The sequence below is a fragment of the Sminthopsis crassicaudata genome, chromosome 4 (assembly GCF_048593235.1).
Source record: "Sminthopsis crassicaudata isolate SCR6 chromosome 4, ASM4859323v1, whole genome shotgun sequence".
Classification (NCBI taxonomy): domain Eukaryota; kingdom Metazoa; phylum Chordata; class Mammalia; order Dasyuromorphia; family Dasyuridae; genus Sminthopsis; species Sminthopsis crassicaudata.
In genome coordinates, this window is record NC_133620.1 from 128,253,190 (window position 1) to 128,267,374 (window position 14,185).

Here is a 14,185-nt window from a genome sequence, read left to right on the forward strand (position 1 = left end):
TTATGACAGTGAAACTTCAATGATGCAAGCCCTTATCAAATCTCTTGCTTAGATTATTCCAGTAACTTACTGATTGGAATCCCTACCTCATTTCTTCTCATTCCAAACTCAGTTGTCAAAGTAATCTTCCTAAAATACAGATCAAACTATATCACTCTTCCTTTTTCAATAATCTCTGGTGGCTCCATTTTTCTATAGGACCAAATATAGAATCATCTGAATAGATAAACTCTTTATAACTTATCATCTTCCTACCCCTATAGTCTTCTCATACCTTATTCCTCCTCATATACTCTGCAGTGTAATGACATTGGCTTCCTGGCTTATCCTCAAATACTTTTCTGTATCTCCAAATCCAAAGCATTTTCACTGACTGGTCCCCATGCCTAGAATGGTTTTTTTCTTCATCTTCATTTCCTGACTTCCTTCATGTCTCAGTTAAAGTCTCACCTTCTTGCAAAAATATTTTCCAGTCCTTCTTTATCTTATTGCCTTTCCTCCAAGACAACTCCCAATTTATCTTGTATGTCTTATTTGCACATAGTTACTTGCATGCTGTCTCCCTTCTAACTATGAACTACATGAGAGCAGGAATTGTCTTTTGCTTTTCTTTGTCTCTCCTGTGCCACAGTGTCTGGCACATAATAGGTATTTAGTAAATGTTAATTGACTGATTAATTAGCAGCTCTGAATCAGAGGAAAGAATTGAGTTGTGTAGTTCTTGGAGGGATGGGAGAGGCAAAATGGAAGTAGGAAAGAAAATTGAATGAATTTACTCTTTTCCTTCTTCCTTTCCTATTTCATTTAATTAATAGTTAAGAGAAAGCTGTATACACAATAGGTACTGTGAGGAATATTAAAATAGAAAACTATTTCTCCATAAAGATTATGTTTTGGGTTAACCCAACATTTTTATCAACAATTTAGTATAAAAGATAATATAGATTTAGAGTTATTTTATAAAGAAGGAATCTGAGGCCCAGGGAGATTAAAATATATTCCATGTATTGAGTGTCAAAATGGGAGATTTGGAAATTGAATAAAGGCTTATCAGGTTGGTAGGTAACATAATTCTGTGACTAAATGTGCTAGATGATAGATAGAATCAGGATTCAAAAGAAACAGGCTAAAAATTTTTTGTGTTTGTTTTGTTTTGTAGTTAGAATTTTGTTTAAAATTCATTAAATTCTCCTCTGGTTTACATTTTGGTACTATTTATCTCATAAAAGGAATATGATATAGTGCTTTCTTTCTCAACTTTTTTTATTTGCCTTTATTCAAAATTTTTTTTAATTAAAGCTTTTTATTTTCAAAACATATGGATGGATAATTTTCCATCATTGACCCTTGAAAAACATTGTATTCCAAATTTTCCTCTCCTTTCCCCCACCCCCTCCCCTAGGTGACAGATAATTTACTATATGTTAAACATATTAAAATATATGTTAAATCCAGTATATATATATATATATATACACACACACATATTTATACAGTTATCTTGCTGAATAAGAAAAATCAGATCAAAAAGGAAAAAAATGAGAAAGAAAATAAAATGCAAACACCAACAAAAAGAGTGAAAATACTGTGTTGTGATTTACCCTCAGTTCCCACTGTCCTCTCTTCTGAGTATAGATGGCTCTCATCATCACAAGATCATTGGAACTGGCCTCAATCCATCTCATTGTTAGAAAGAGCCACCTCCATCAGAATTGATCATCATATAATATTATTGTTGCCATGTACAACGATCTGGTTCTTCTCCTTTCACTCAGCATCAGTTCATGTAAGTCTCTCCAGGCCTTTCTGAAATCATCCTCCTGATCGTTTCTTACAAAACAATAACATTACATTACATTCATATGCCACAACTCATTCAGTCATTCCCCAATTGATGGACATCCACTCAGTTTCCAGTTTCTGGCCACCACAAAGAGGGCTGCCACAAATATGTTTCGCACATTTTTGGGTCCCTTTCCTTCCTTTAAAATCTCTTTGGGATATAGATCCAATAGAAACACTGCTAGATCAAAGGGCATGCACAGTTTGATAACTTTTTGAGTATAGTTCATATATATATATATATATGTATATATACATATATATATATATATCCTTTGACCATTTATTAATTGGAAAATGGCTTGAATTCTTATAAATTTTAGTCAGTTCTCTATATATTTTAGAAATGAGGCTTTTATCAGAACCCTTTAATGGTAAAATGTTTTCCTAATTTATTTCTTCCCTTCTAATCTTGTCTGCATTAGTTTTGTTAGTACAAAACCTTTTTAACTTCATGTATTCAAAATTTTCTATTTGGTGTTCAATAATAGGTTCCAGTTCTTCTTTGGTCACAAATTAACAGGCTAGAATGTTATATTCTATATAATAATATATATAATAATGTTCAAAAACTGAAAAAGATGGAACTTAATGAGAATAAATGTAACATTCACAATTTAGATTTTAAAAAATCAATTGCATGCTGATGTTGGCATATAATTCCTGGCTTGGCAGCTATTCTTTTTTTTTTTTTTTTTTCCTTTTTTCTTTTCTTCTCCCCCCCCCCCCCCGCCCTGGGGCTGGGATTAAGTGACTTGCCCAGGATCACACAGCTAGGAAGTGTTAAGTGTCTGAGACCAGATTTGAACTCCGGTCCTCCTGAAGTCAAGGCTGGTGCTCTATCCACTGCGCCACCTAGATGCCCCGGCAGCTATTCTTGTAAAATAATAACTAGGGGTTTTGGTAGAGCACAAACTCAATATGAACCAATAAAGGATATGGTTGTTATGAAAGTTTATATGACCTAAGACTAAATAAATAATAGAATGTCCAATAAAGGGAGATATTAATCCCACTACATTCTAAAACTGTTGAATCACTTACAAAATGTGTCTAGGTTTGGGTTAAACTTTAATGTTATTGACAAATTAGAACCCAGAGCAGAGCAATTAGGGTGGTGTAGGCTATGGAAACCCTGTCACAAGAAAAATAATTCACTGAGGGAATTAGAAATATTTAGACTGAAAAAGAAGACACTTGCTAGGGGAAATTGAGGAGGGACCTCAATCAATACTTATTAAGTGCTGTGGATACAATATGAGGCAAAGGCTAGTCCTTGCACTCAAACTACTTACAATCTAATGGGGGAGAAAACATGTAAATAAATATATACAAAGCAAGCTATATACAGGATAATTAGGAAATAATTTTTAAAAGGGAAAATGTGGAAAGATTCTGGGAAGATGGTAGAGTAGTTCAGTAAATTTCACTCTCCAGATTTCCCCACAAACAGAATAAATTTATGCCTCGGGGCAGAGACTGGTGAAAAATCTAGAAGATTTGGGGTAGAAGAGATATTCCCCAGATATAACCCAAGAAGAGCTAAAGAAAGCCCTCAGGCCAGGGATTAACTCTTGTGAATTGCAAACACCTCCAGGCTATTTGGAACACTCGGTAGGGAGCTTTGGGGCTAGCTGAGTGTGGCTGGAGTCTCCACTGGAACTACAGAGACTTTCACCTTCAGGAGAGCATCTGTCTGAGCTTGGGAAGCCTGAGAGAAAGTTGGCTGATTTGGAGCCCCCTTATCCAGCTGTGCTGTAGAAACATGGCCCTGGGGGAGAAGGAACAAGTACCTGAGGAGTGCTGAGACACAGCAGGGACACTACTGGATGCCAGCACTTGCAGGAATGGGGAGCTCTGGCTTTAGGGTTCTAAGTTAGAGGGGAAAGCTCAAGTGAAACTAGAGGCATCACCCCCCAGCCCACAATTAGAGTTGCTTACACTAATACTTCTCATTTTAAAAATGAACCCCCCCCAAAAGAGAACCTCTCATTTTTTAAATGAGAGAGATTGAGAAAAATAAAAATAAAAACCATCCAAGAAAAACAAGAAGATTATGAAAAAATAAGTTATCCAACTAGAAAAGGAGATACAAAGACTTAAAGGCAAAAAATAACTCTTTGAAAATTAGAACTGGGCAAGGGAAAGCCAGTGAAGCTGTAAGAGATCAAGGAATAACAAAACAGAATACAAGAAAAATTTTTAAAAAATAGAACAGAATGTGAAACATCTGGAGAACAAATCAAAAAGAGAAAATATCAAAATAATTGGACTCCTTGAAAGCTATGACCAAAAAAGAACCTTGACACAATATTGAAAGCAATAATCCAAGAAAACTGTCCTGGAGTGATAGAACATGAAGGGAAAATAGAAATAGAAATACCAAGTACCACCTCAAAGATATCCTTTGTGGATGACATATAGGAATATTATTGCCAAATATTGAACACCCCCCCCCCGATCAAAAAGAAAAATTTGCAAGAAACAAGAAAAACATATTTTAGATACATCGTGGTTATAATTATAATTGTACAGGATTTAGTGGCAACCGCAGTAAAAGGCTGCAGGTTCTGGAATCATATATACTAGCCAAAAATATATCCAGCAGAATTATCCAAAATATTGAATGTAAAAAAAAAAAAAAAAGGAAATTCAATGCTTGCAGCTTTTCAGGACTTTTTTTTACAACCCTTAATTCAATAGAAAATTTAACATATAAGAGCAAATAACCAAAATTAATTTCAAAGAACTTAACATGGAGAAATTGTGTTTTTTACATGGAAATGTATACCCTATGTTTATGATTGACATCAGTATTTGGATAGCTCAAAAGAAAGATTGCTACAAATGAGGCGTAAAGAAAAGATAGACACAGAGACATTAGAAGGCGGAGCAGGGCTTGTAGTTCTGAAAACCTACTCACATGGGGAATGGGTTAAATAATCAATACTACATGTATGCCATAAAGATATATATGCCTCCAAAATCTATAAAGAAATAAGGGGAAAGGGATGGGTGGAAGGAAAAACAAAGGGTGAGGGAAGAGACAAGGGAGAGATCTATGAGTGGGGAAGAAGTTAAGTATTGGCAAGGCAAGTTAAGGAGCAGAATTAAAGCAGAAGAGTAAGCAGAGATAGGAAAAAAGAAATATACACAAATATTGTAACAAAGATGAAGAATAAATTTATTAGAAAATAAAAGTAAAGATAGTTATCATTGATCTTAAAGTCAAACTTGCAGATTCAATCAGGAGAGAAATCTACATATGTCAGTCACATTATTGTTTTAGATGCATGTTTACATATGGGTAAATGTATGTGGGTGTATATATATACATGTTGAGTGCATATACATATATGACATGTATGCATATTGTTCTGTATAGATAGACATATGTCTATCGTGTGGGGCTGTGGATGTGAATATATGTGTGTGTGCATGTATATATGCATATATGTGTGTATGTATATATCTATTAAATATATCTGCTTAACTATAGGCTACTTGGGGCAAGTAGAGGGGATGAAAGGGGGGAAATAAAGTAAAAAAGAATTTGTAGAGAACAGAAGAATAATCTGCAACGATGCAAAGATAAACATTCATTAACATAATTTCACATATTATTATTATATATCCTTTCTTGAACTGAAAATTTATTGTTATATTTTTTTAATCTTCTGCTGGGCACATAATAATGTTCTGTTTCGTTTTATTTTCCTCTTCTGCCTATTTTTTTCTATTCTGCTTTCTTTTTAAAATAAACAGAACATGTTTTTAGAATTTTTTAAAGAGAGAAATGCCAGAATTAAGAATGATTAGGAAAGGCTTTCTATAGAAGATAGGATTTTAGTTGGAACTTAAAGGAAGCCAGGGAGGGTTCAGTAATTAGAGTGGAAGAAGAGCTTTCCAGACGTAGGGTGCAGTTAGATAAAATGCTTGGAACTGAGATGCAGCATCTTGCTCATAGAACATTTGGGAGCCCATTGTCACTGGATCAAAGAGTATATGTTAGGAGAAAAGCTAGAAGGTTAGGAATGGGCTAGGACATAAAGATTTGAATGTCTTGTCCTTGCAAAGCATTTTCTATTTTCTCTTAGAAGCAATAGGAAAACACTAAAGTTTATTAAGGGAAGAAGGGGAAATCACTTTAGTGGCTGAATGGAAAATGGTTTGGAGGGGAAGAGACTTGAGGCAAACAGATCCATCAGCAGGTTATTGTAAATAATCAAGACATGAAGTGATGAAGACCTACATTAGAGAAGTGGCAAAGAGTATCACAGAGAAGGGGGATAAAAGAGATGTTATAAAGATGGAATTGGCAGGCCTTGACAACAGCTTGGAGATGGAGGGGAGAGTCAGGATGTATTTGAGATAATAAGGGATCCAGAATGTCTCCTAACTTGAGAGTCTGAGAGACAGGAAGATGGTATTGCCTTCTGTACAATAGGTAAAATAGAAGGGGGAGAGGATTTAAGGGGAAAATTAATGAGTTCTGTTTTGGACATAATGAATTTAAGATATCTACTGAACATCCAGTTTGAGAAAGTGGTTGAAGATGCAAAATTGAAAGTCAGGAGAGAGATTGGGGCAGGAAAAGTAGATTTGAGAATCATCAGCACCGAGATGGTCATTAAATACACGGGCACTCATGAACACATAAGTGAAGCAATGTAAAGGGAGAAGAGAAGACAGAACTCAGAGGGAAACCCACAGTTAGATGCCTTAACCTAGATAAGAGTCATAAAGGAGATTGAGGAAGGGTGGTCATTGGATAAGTGGGGAGATAATTGGAGTGGTGGCCCAAAAGCCCAGTGAGAAGAGTGTATCATCAAGAAGAAGAGAGTGATCAGCAGTTTCCCAGAAATCAAGAATGAGGATGAAGAAAAGGCCATTGTATTTGTCAGGTAGGAGATCCTTAGTAACTTTGGAGAGAGAGTTGCCATGAAACCATCACATCAGAAGCCAGATTGTAAAGGGTTAAGAAAAAAGTGAGAAGAGAGAAAGCAGGGGCACCTATTATGGACAACCTTCTCTAGGCATTTAGGACAGAGGATGATAGTTAACAGGGATGGAAGGATCACATCAGTTGTTGTTTTTTCTGGATACATGAATATAGGAAATGAGCCAGTAGAGAGGGAGAAATTGAAAATAAATGATAGAGTGAGAATGACACAGGGAACAATCTGTTGGAGGAGAAAGGATAGAATGGGATCACTTGAAAAAAAATTAACCTTGGCAAAGAAAAGGCCCACCTTTTCATGTGAGATAAGGGTGACAGAGGAGAGTGTAATAAAAGGCAACTGAGTATTAGGAAATGAGGAAGAGGGAGTTCACTGTGAATGGCCTCCATTTTTTTCTGTAAAATATGAGTTGAGATGGGGAGCCATGGATGATCCAGAAAAGGATGAAAAAGTTTAGAAGAGCTGTTGTGGAGAATAGGATAGTGAGTTGATAAGGGAACTATAGTAGGATTGCCTAGCAGCAGTGAGGGCCCAGTTGAGATTATATAAAATAAATTTGTAGTGTACCCAGTCAGAATGGCTGCATGATTTTCTGTACCTTTGCTTAGCAGCACATGGAAAGACGTAAAGGTGTGGAATGATAGAAGCGATTAAGAAGGCTGAGGCTTGTCTGGCCATAATCAGTGATGTGATCAGCATTTATTAAATACTTTCTATTTATAAAGCCAGAGGAGTAGCACAGTGGCTATAAGTGCCAGGCATGGAGTCAGGAAGACTCATCTTTCTAAGTTCAATTCAAACCTCAGGTATTTACTAACATGTGACTCTGGTAAAGCGACTAAACTCTGTTTGCCTTAGTTGCTCACATATAAAATGAGCTGGAGAATAAAATGGCAAATCACTCCATTATCTTTGCCAAGAAAACTCTAAGTGGAGTCACAAAGAATGGAGCATGACTGAAATGACTGGACATCAATAAAACATATACAAAGCAGTGGGAATATAAAGAATATAGAAAGACATCTGCCCTCAAAGATCCTACATTCTAATAGTTAGAGACAATAAACATCAACCAGATAAAAAGACCCCGTGGTCTTTAGCAGGCAGTAGCTGGACATATGGCCATGCATTATTTTGGAGGTCATTTCTATTGATAAAACCATAAGTGTTTCTAATATTAAACAATTTAACCATGCCAAGGATTTCTGTGGCCAGAACTTTTCATTTCCATGATAGTTGTGGCTACTTGCCTCTGAAGAGAGATAAGATGTAAACAACAGAGATTTCTCTTCTCTCTATTTCATGGTATGTTCAAAATTTCAATAAAATTAAAAATAAAAAGGCATTTAGTTGATCTTGAGGACATGGGCTAGAGTATAAGAATTTTGGCAAACTGAAAATTTTATCCTTTTCATTGGTTATTGTAATCCCATAGTCCCCTCCTCCTATGTTTCCTAATATTGCTTTGTAGTAAATCTCCCTTTAAACTGCCTGAGGTTTACATATTGTTTTCTAGGATCAGGTTAAGGAGAAGAAGAAAAGAAGCTCAGAGTATCATAGAGCTAGAACTGGAAAGGATTCTAGAAAATGACTTGAAGAAGTCACTTTATTTTGAAGAAAATGGAAGAACAGAAGTTCACAATATAAAGAATATATAGAATAGAAGAAAATTTTAAAAGAGACAGCCTCTATTAATGTGAAAAAGAAAAAAAGTCAAAGAGATAATGCAGAGGATTAGTAACTTTCGTTCATTTTCAGATGAGGAAACTGAGCCCCAAATCCCATGGTTTTTCTCAATACAGATATCCTGAAAGTAGTTAACCCAGAAAAGCCAAGGGAAGAAGTAACATCAAGATACAGTAACAGGATCGGCAAACCTCAAACTATCATGAGGTGGAATCAATGTTGTTGTCCCCTCTCTCTCCCCATCCCTGTTTGGACCTAAGCTTTGTGGCATTGCAGAAGCACTCATAATATATCAGCTGAAGTAAGAGTTAGTGATCAAAAACACCTGGGCATCAATTTGTAGAATCAAGTTGAATTGATTTGAAAGATACAATCCTTTTTTTTTTTTTTTTCAGTATTACTTATTTTTTTTATTCATTTTTCCAAATTATCCCCTCCCTCCCTCCACTCCCTCCCCCCGATGGCAGGTAATCCCATACATTTTACATGTGTTACAATATAACCTAGATACAATATATGTGTGTAAATACCATTTTCTTGTTGCACATTAATTATTAGCTTCCGAAGGTATAAGTAACCTGGGTAAATAGACAGTAGTGCTAACAATTTACATTCGCTTCCCAGTGTTCCTTCTCTGGGTGTAGTTATTTCTGTCCATCATTGATCAACTGGAAGTGAGTTGGATCTTCTTTATGTTGAAGATTTCCACTACCATCAGAATACATCCTCATACAATATTGAAGTGTACAGCGATCTTCTGGTTCTGCTCATTTCACTCAGCATCAGTTGATTTAAGTCTCTCCAAGCCTCTCTGTATTCCTCCTGCTAGTCATTTCTTACAGAGCAATAATATTCCATAACCTTCATATACCACAATTTACCCAACCATTCTCCAATTGATGGGCATCCATTCAACTTCCAGTTTCTAGCTACAACAAAAAGAGCTGCCACAAACATTTTGGCACATACAGGTCCCTTTCCGCTCTTTAGTATTTCTTTGGGATATAATCCCAATAACAGCAATACTGAGTCAAAGGGTATGCACAGTTTGATAACTTTTTGGGCATAGTTCCAAATTGCTCTCCAGAATGGCTGGATTCTTTCACAACTCCACCAACAATGCATCAGTGTCCCAGTAAAACAGAGATTCTTAATCCTTTTTTACTTGCAACTTCTTTTCACCCAAGAAATTTTTACATGAACCCAGGTATATAGGCATGTTATTTTTTTATTTTTATTTTATTTTATAATTATAACATTTTTTTGACAGTACATATGCATGGGTAATTTTTTACAACATTATCCCTTGCACTTACTTCTATTCAGATTTTTTCCCTTCCTCCCCCAACCCCCTCCCCCAGATGGCAGGCAGTCTTATATATGTTAAATATATTACAGTATAGTCTAGATACAATATATGTGTGTAGAACTGAATTTTTTGTTGCACAGGAAGAATTGGATTCAGAAGGTAAAAATAACAGTTTACATTCATTTCCCAGTGTTCCTTCTGTGGGTGTAGCTGATTCTGTCCATCATTAATCAATTGGAATTGGATTAGCTCTTCTCTATGTTGAAGAAATCCACTTCCATCAGAATACATCCTCGTATAGTATCATTGTTGAAGTGTATAATGATCTCCTAGTTCTGCTCCTTTCACTTAGCATCAGTTGATGTAAGTCTCTCCAAGCCTCTCTGTATTTCTCCTGTTGGTCATTTCTTACAGAACAATAATATTCCATAACATTCATATACCATAGTTTACACAGCCATTCTCCAATTGATGGACATCCATTCATCTTCCAGCTTCTAGCCACTATGAAAAGGGCTGCCACAAACATTTTGGCACATACAGGTCCCTTTCCCTTCTTTAGTAGTTCCTTGGGGTATAAGCCCAGTAGTAGTATGGCTGGGTCAAAGGGTATGCACATTTTGATAACTTTTTGGGCATAATTCCAGATTGCTCTCCAGAATGGTTGGATTCTTTCACAACTCCATCAACAATGCATCACTATCCCAGTTTTCCCACATCCCCTCCAACATTCATCGTTATTTGTTCCTGCCATCTTAGCCAATCTGACAGGTGTGTAATGATACCTCAGAGTTGTCTTAATTTGCATTTCTCTGATCAATAGTGATTTGGAAAGATACAATCCTAATCCTAACCTTCACCCTAGAAACTGAAGCCCTGAGAAATATTAGAGATGAGAAAAAATAAATTAGGCACAAGTTTAGAAAGGAATACATCTGCACAAAAGGCCAGTACTATTTTGGTCTGCACATGAAAGACATCTTGTCATGGGGTATTATATTCTGTTTGGACTTCTTGGTGTTTAGGACCAGTTTAGGATTCCTCAGGGAGAAAAGGGAAGATGTTAGGCTGTGATGGAAATAAGAAGACTACAGGAAGAGGAAATATTTAATATTGAAAATATGTAAAAACGGAAACATGTTTGGTGATAGTTTAGAGTGATGAAAATCCGATTTGATATAATACTCTAAACTGATATGCACACATATTTGCAAGTCATTTGTAAAAATTATAGGGTGTTGGTTAGCATAGACCACAAGAACTTGAACTGAAGGCAAAAAAATGCTGAATCACAAAAGGAAAACAAATAGTGGCCACAAATGAACTGTTATGTTCCAAAGCAATTAGTAGAAACTTCTGAAACATTTAAAGCTTCATTGCAGAAACTACCAACCATGTATGGCAGAAGTTGATCTTGCCCAGGTCCTAGGAATTTGGCAGGGCCTTTTTCACTGGTCACTTTGTGACTCCATAAATTTACCATTTTTTTTCCTACATAGTTAATTATCTGTCCGGGCACAGTTGTAATTGGAGAAGAGGGTAGGATTTGGTGACCTCAGAAGTTTCCCTTCCCTTCCCTGTGATTCTGAGATTTTGGAAAGAGGGTATGAGTCACTTGAAAGAAATAGCATAAACTTTGGTGGGTCCAATAATTTTGTTAGTCACTCAACAAACTTTATTTTGAAGAAATCACTTTATTTGAAGAAGTCACTTTATTTTGAAGAAAATGGCAGAATAGAAGTTCACAATATAAAGAGTACGTAGAATAGAAGAAATTTGTAAAAGAGACAATCTCTATAAATGTGAAAAAGAAAAAAGTCAAAGAGATAATGCAGAGGATTAGTAAGCCAGACAGATGAGTTATTGTGGTGTTTGGAGTGGCTGGAACCAAAAAAGACTTGTCTGCAAGGATTTCACAGAGTTGGTGATGCTTGGGGAGAATTCTGAAAAAAAGGGAAGGGCCAAATGGCAAGTCTGTGGTGAGATAGAAATAGATTTTACAAGATGTCAGCATTTTGAAGCAACAAATGAATTTACTTGAATTCCACCTAAGAGCACCATAAGTAGGAATATTTAGAAGGCAATGAGAAAGTAGATAGCTCTGGAGGGATTTTATGGTATGATGGGAGGAATTGCTTAAAATTAGGGGTTCAAAGAAGGTCTCAGTACCTAGACACTTCACAAGGCTTATCAGGTATGTTCAGAGAGGTAACACTGACAAAGGCACCAAGGAATATAAATATAAAATATAAAGAAGGACACAATTTTTTCCTTCTTAAAGAGGTGAATTAGGTTTTATTGAGATCTCATCTCACAATACCACTTGCTTATTGGATCTTTCAAATTGGGTGTCTCGGAGACATCTTAAACTCAACATGTCTGAATTAAAACTCTTGTCTTTTCCCAAAAATTTATCCTTTTTTAAACTTCCTCATTCCTTTTAAGTAAACCACCCTTTTTCCATTCTTTCAAATTTATTATTGTTGGTCCTTTGTTCTTGAAGAGGATCCATGATATCATGAGGGGGATATCTTGACTTGTGCATGAATTAAATATGAGTCAGTCAGATTCTCTTCTCTAGAGCTATCAAAGTCCAATGGCAGGACAAAGGTCAAGACAATTGGCAATGGTCCAGGATTCAGTGGTAATAATAGGAAATAATTAACAGGGGGGTAGGCACTAGAATTAAGAGAGGTTGGGAAAGCTTACTGTAAAAGGTGGGGCTTTAGTTGGGACTTAAATGAAGCCAGAGACATCAGTAGGTATGGAACTTACCTTGATATTTGGAGGGAAAGACAAAATGACCCACTAGTGATTCTGGATAGATGAAATAAAATTATTTAAGGGAGATACTTACTTAAGAAAACTACATAAGGGAAAAGAACACTAGGAAAGTAACTGGACAATAGAACCTGTGTTGCAATAAGTTACTCTATGGAGACATCTGAGAGAGAAAAAATGTGGTGAGTATCAGGGAGAAATCCATCCTTTCATGTCCTCCAGCTTCCAGGTGGATTTCATTCCCCCAACTCTGCCTTCCTCCAGTCTTAGTCTCTTTGGTGACTCACTATTCAGTCCCCATATCCAGTCATTTATCAAATCGTGCCATCCCTACCTCCATGATGTCTCTTCTCTACATTCACACAACCACCTAGTTGTGTTGGTTCAGCTCCTGATGACTTGCTACCTAAATTTTTGCAAATGGTGACCTTACTATTTCCTCCCTCTCCCATCCATTCTACAGAGCTGCCAGTGATTTTCCTTAAGTACAGATATAACCATCTCACTTCCTTGCTCAATAAACTCTAATGCCTCCCTGTTGCTTCTAGGATAATATAAGCAGCTCTGGCTTTTAAAGCCTTTAATAATCTTGCCTAGACCTATCTTTCTGACATAATTATACCCCCCTCCCTTTCCTATATTCTGTGATCAAGTCAAACTGGACTTCTTTTTCTTTTTTAAATACAACACTCCCATCTTCCATCTCTATATTTTTTCACTGGCTCCACCACGGCTGTACTATTTCCTCATCTCAAACATAGAATCCCTCTCTATAAGGCAGCTAGGTGGTCTAATGGACAGAGGTCTAGATCTGAAATCAGGATGATCTGAATTTAAATCCAACTACAGATGTTTACTATATGACCTTAAACTGTGTCTCAGTTTTTTTTCCTACTTTCTATAGAAATAATTTTGTGGTCCCTTCAACTGCTAGTATCCTCCCTCTTAAATTACCTCATATATATATATGTATATATATGGTTCTTGGGAGTAGAAATTGTTTCATTATTGTCTTTGTAGATATTTTTAAAAAGCTTTCCTGATGGATTGAAATCCTGATTGACCAGAAGAAGAAAGAGTAACTGAAGTTTGGGAACCTTAGAAGGATGAGAGTGTGGTAGGAGAGGATAGTGTGAGGATGCTCAGAATTCTGGATAAGCCCCACTCATGAAACCTAAAAGAATTCCTAATTCATTTTTATTTTAGACCAAGGAGGTCCTGGCACTCTTTTTCTGGTTTTCATCCACTCTTCCATCCTAAGTAATACACATTCATTTAGTTAGAAGTGTTGAGTCCTCAAATAAAAAATTTGAAAAGAATTCCCTTTCCTCTTTTTCAACAAAAAACTAAATGTGGAGCCTCCTAAACTATTGGAAATATTATTTGTACTCTGGTGAGGCTGAGGTGGGGTGTCAGATCTATGACTTCATCAGTGTAAGGAATTTAGCACAATGTCTCATATATAGTAGGTGCTTAATAATAAATGATTGTTGACTGACTTCCAATCTGGAAACTCCCCACGCTGAAGTAGAGCCAGCTGCCTCTTTGTAATTTCTGGTCTTAGAGAATTGCCTGGAGTATTAATAGGTTAAGTAACTTACCTTTT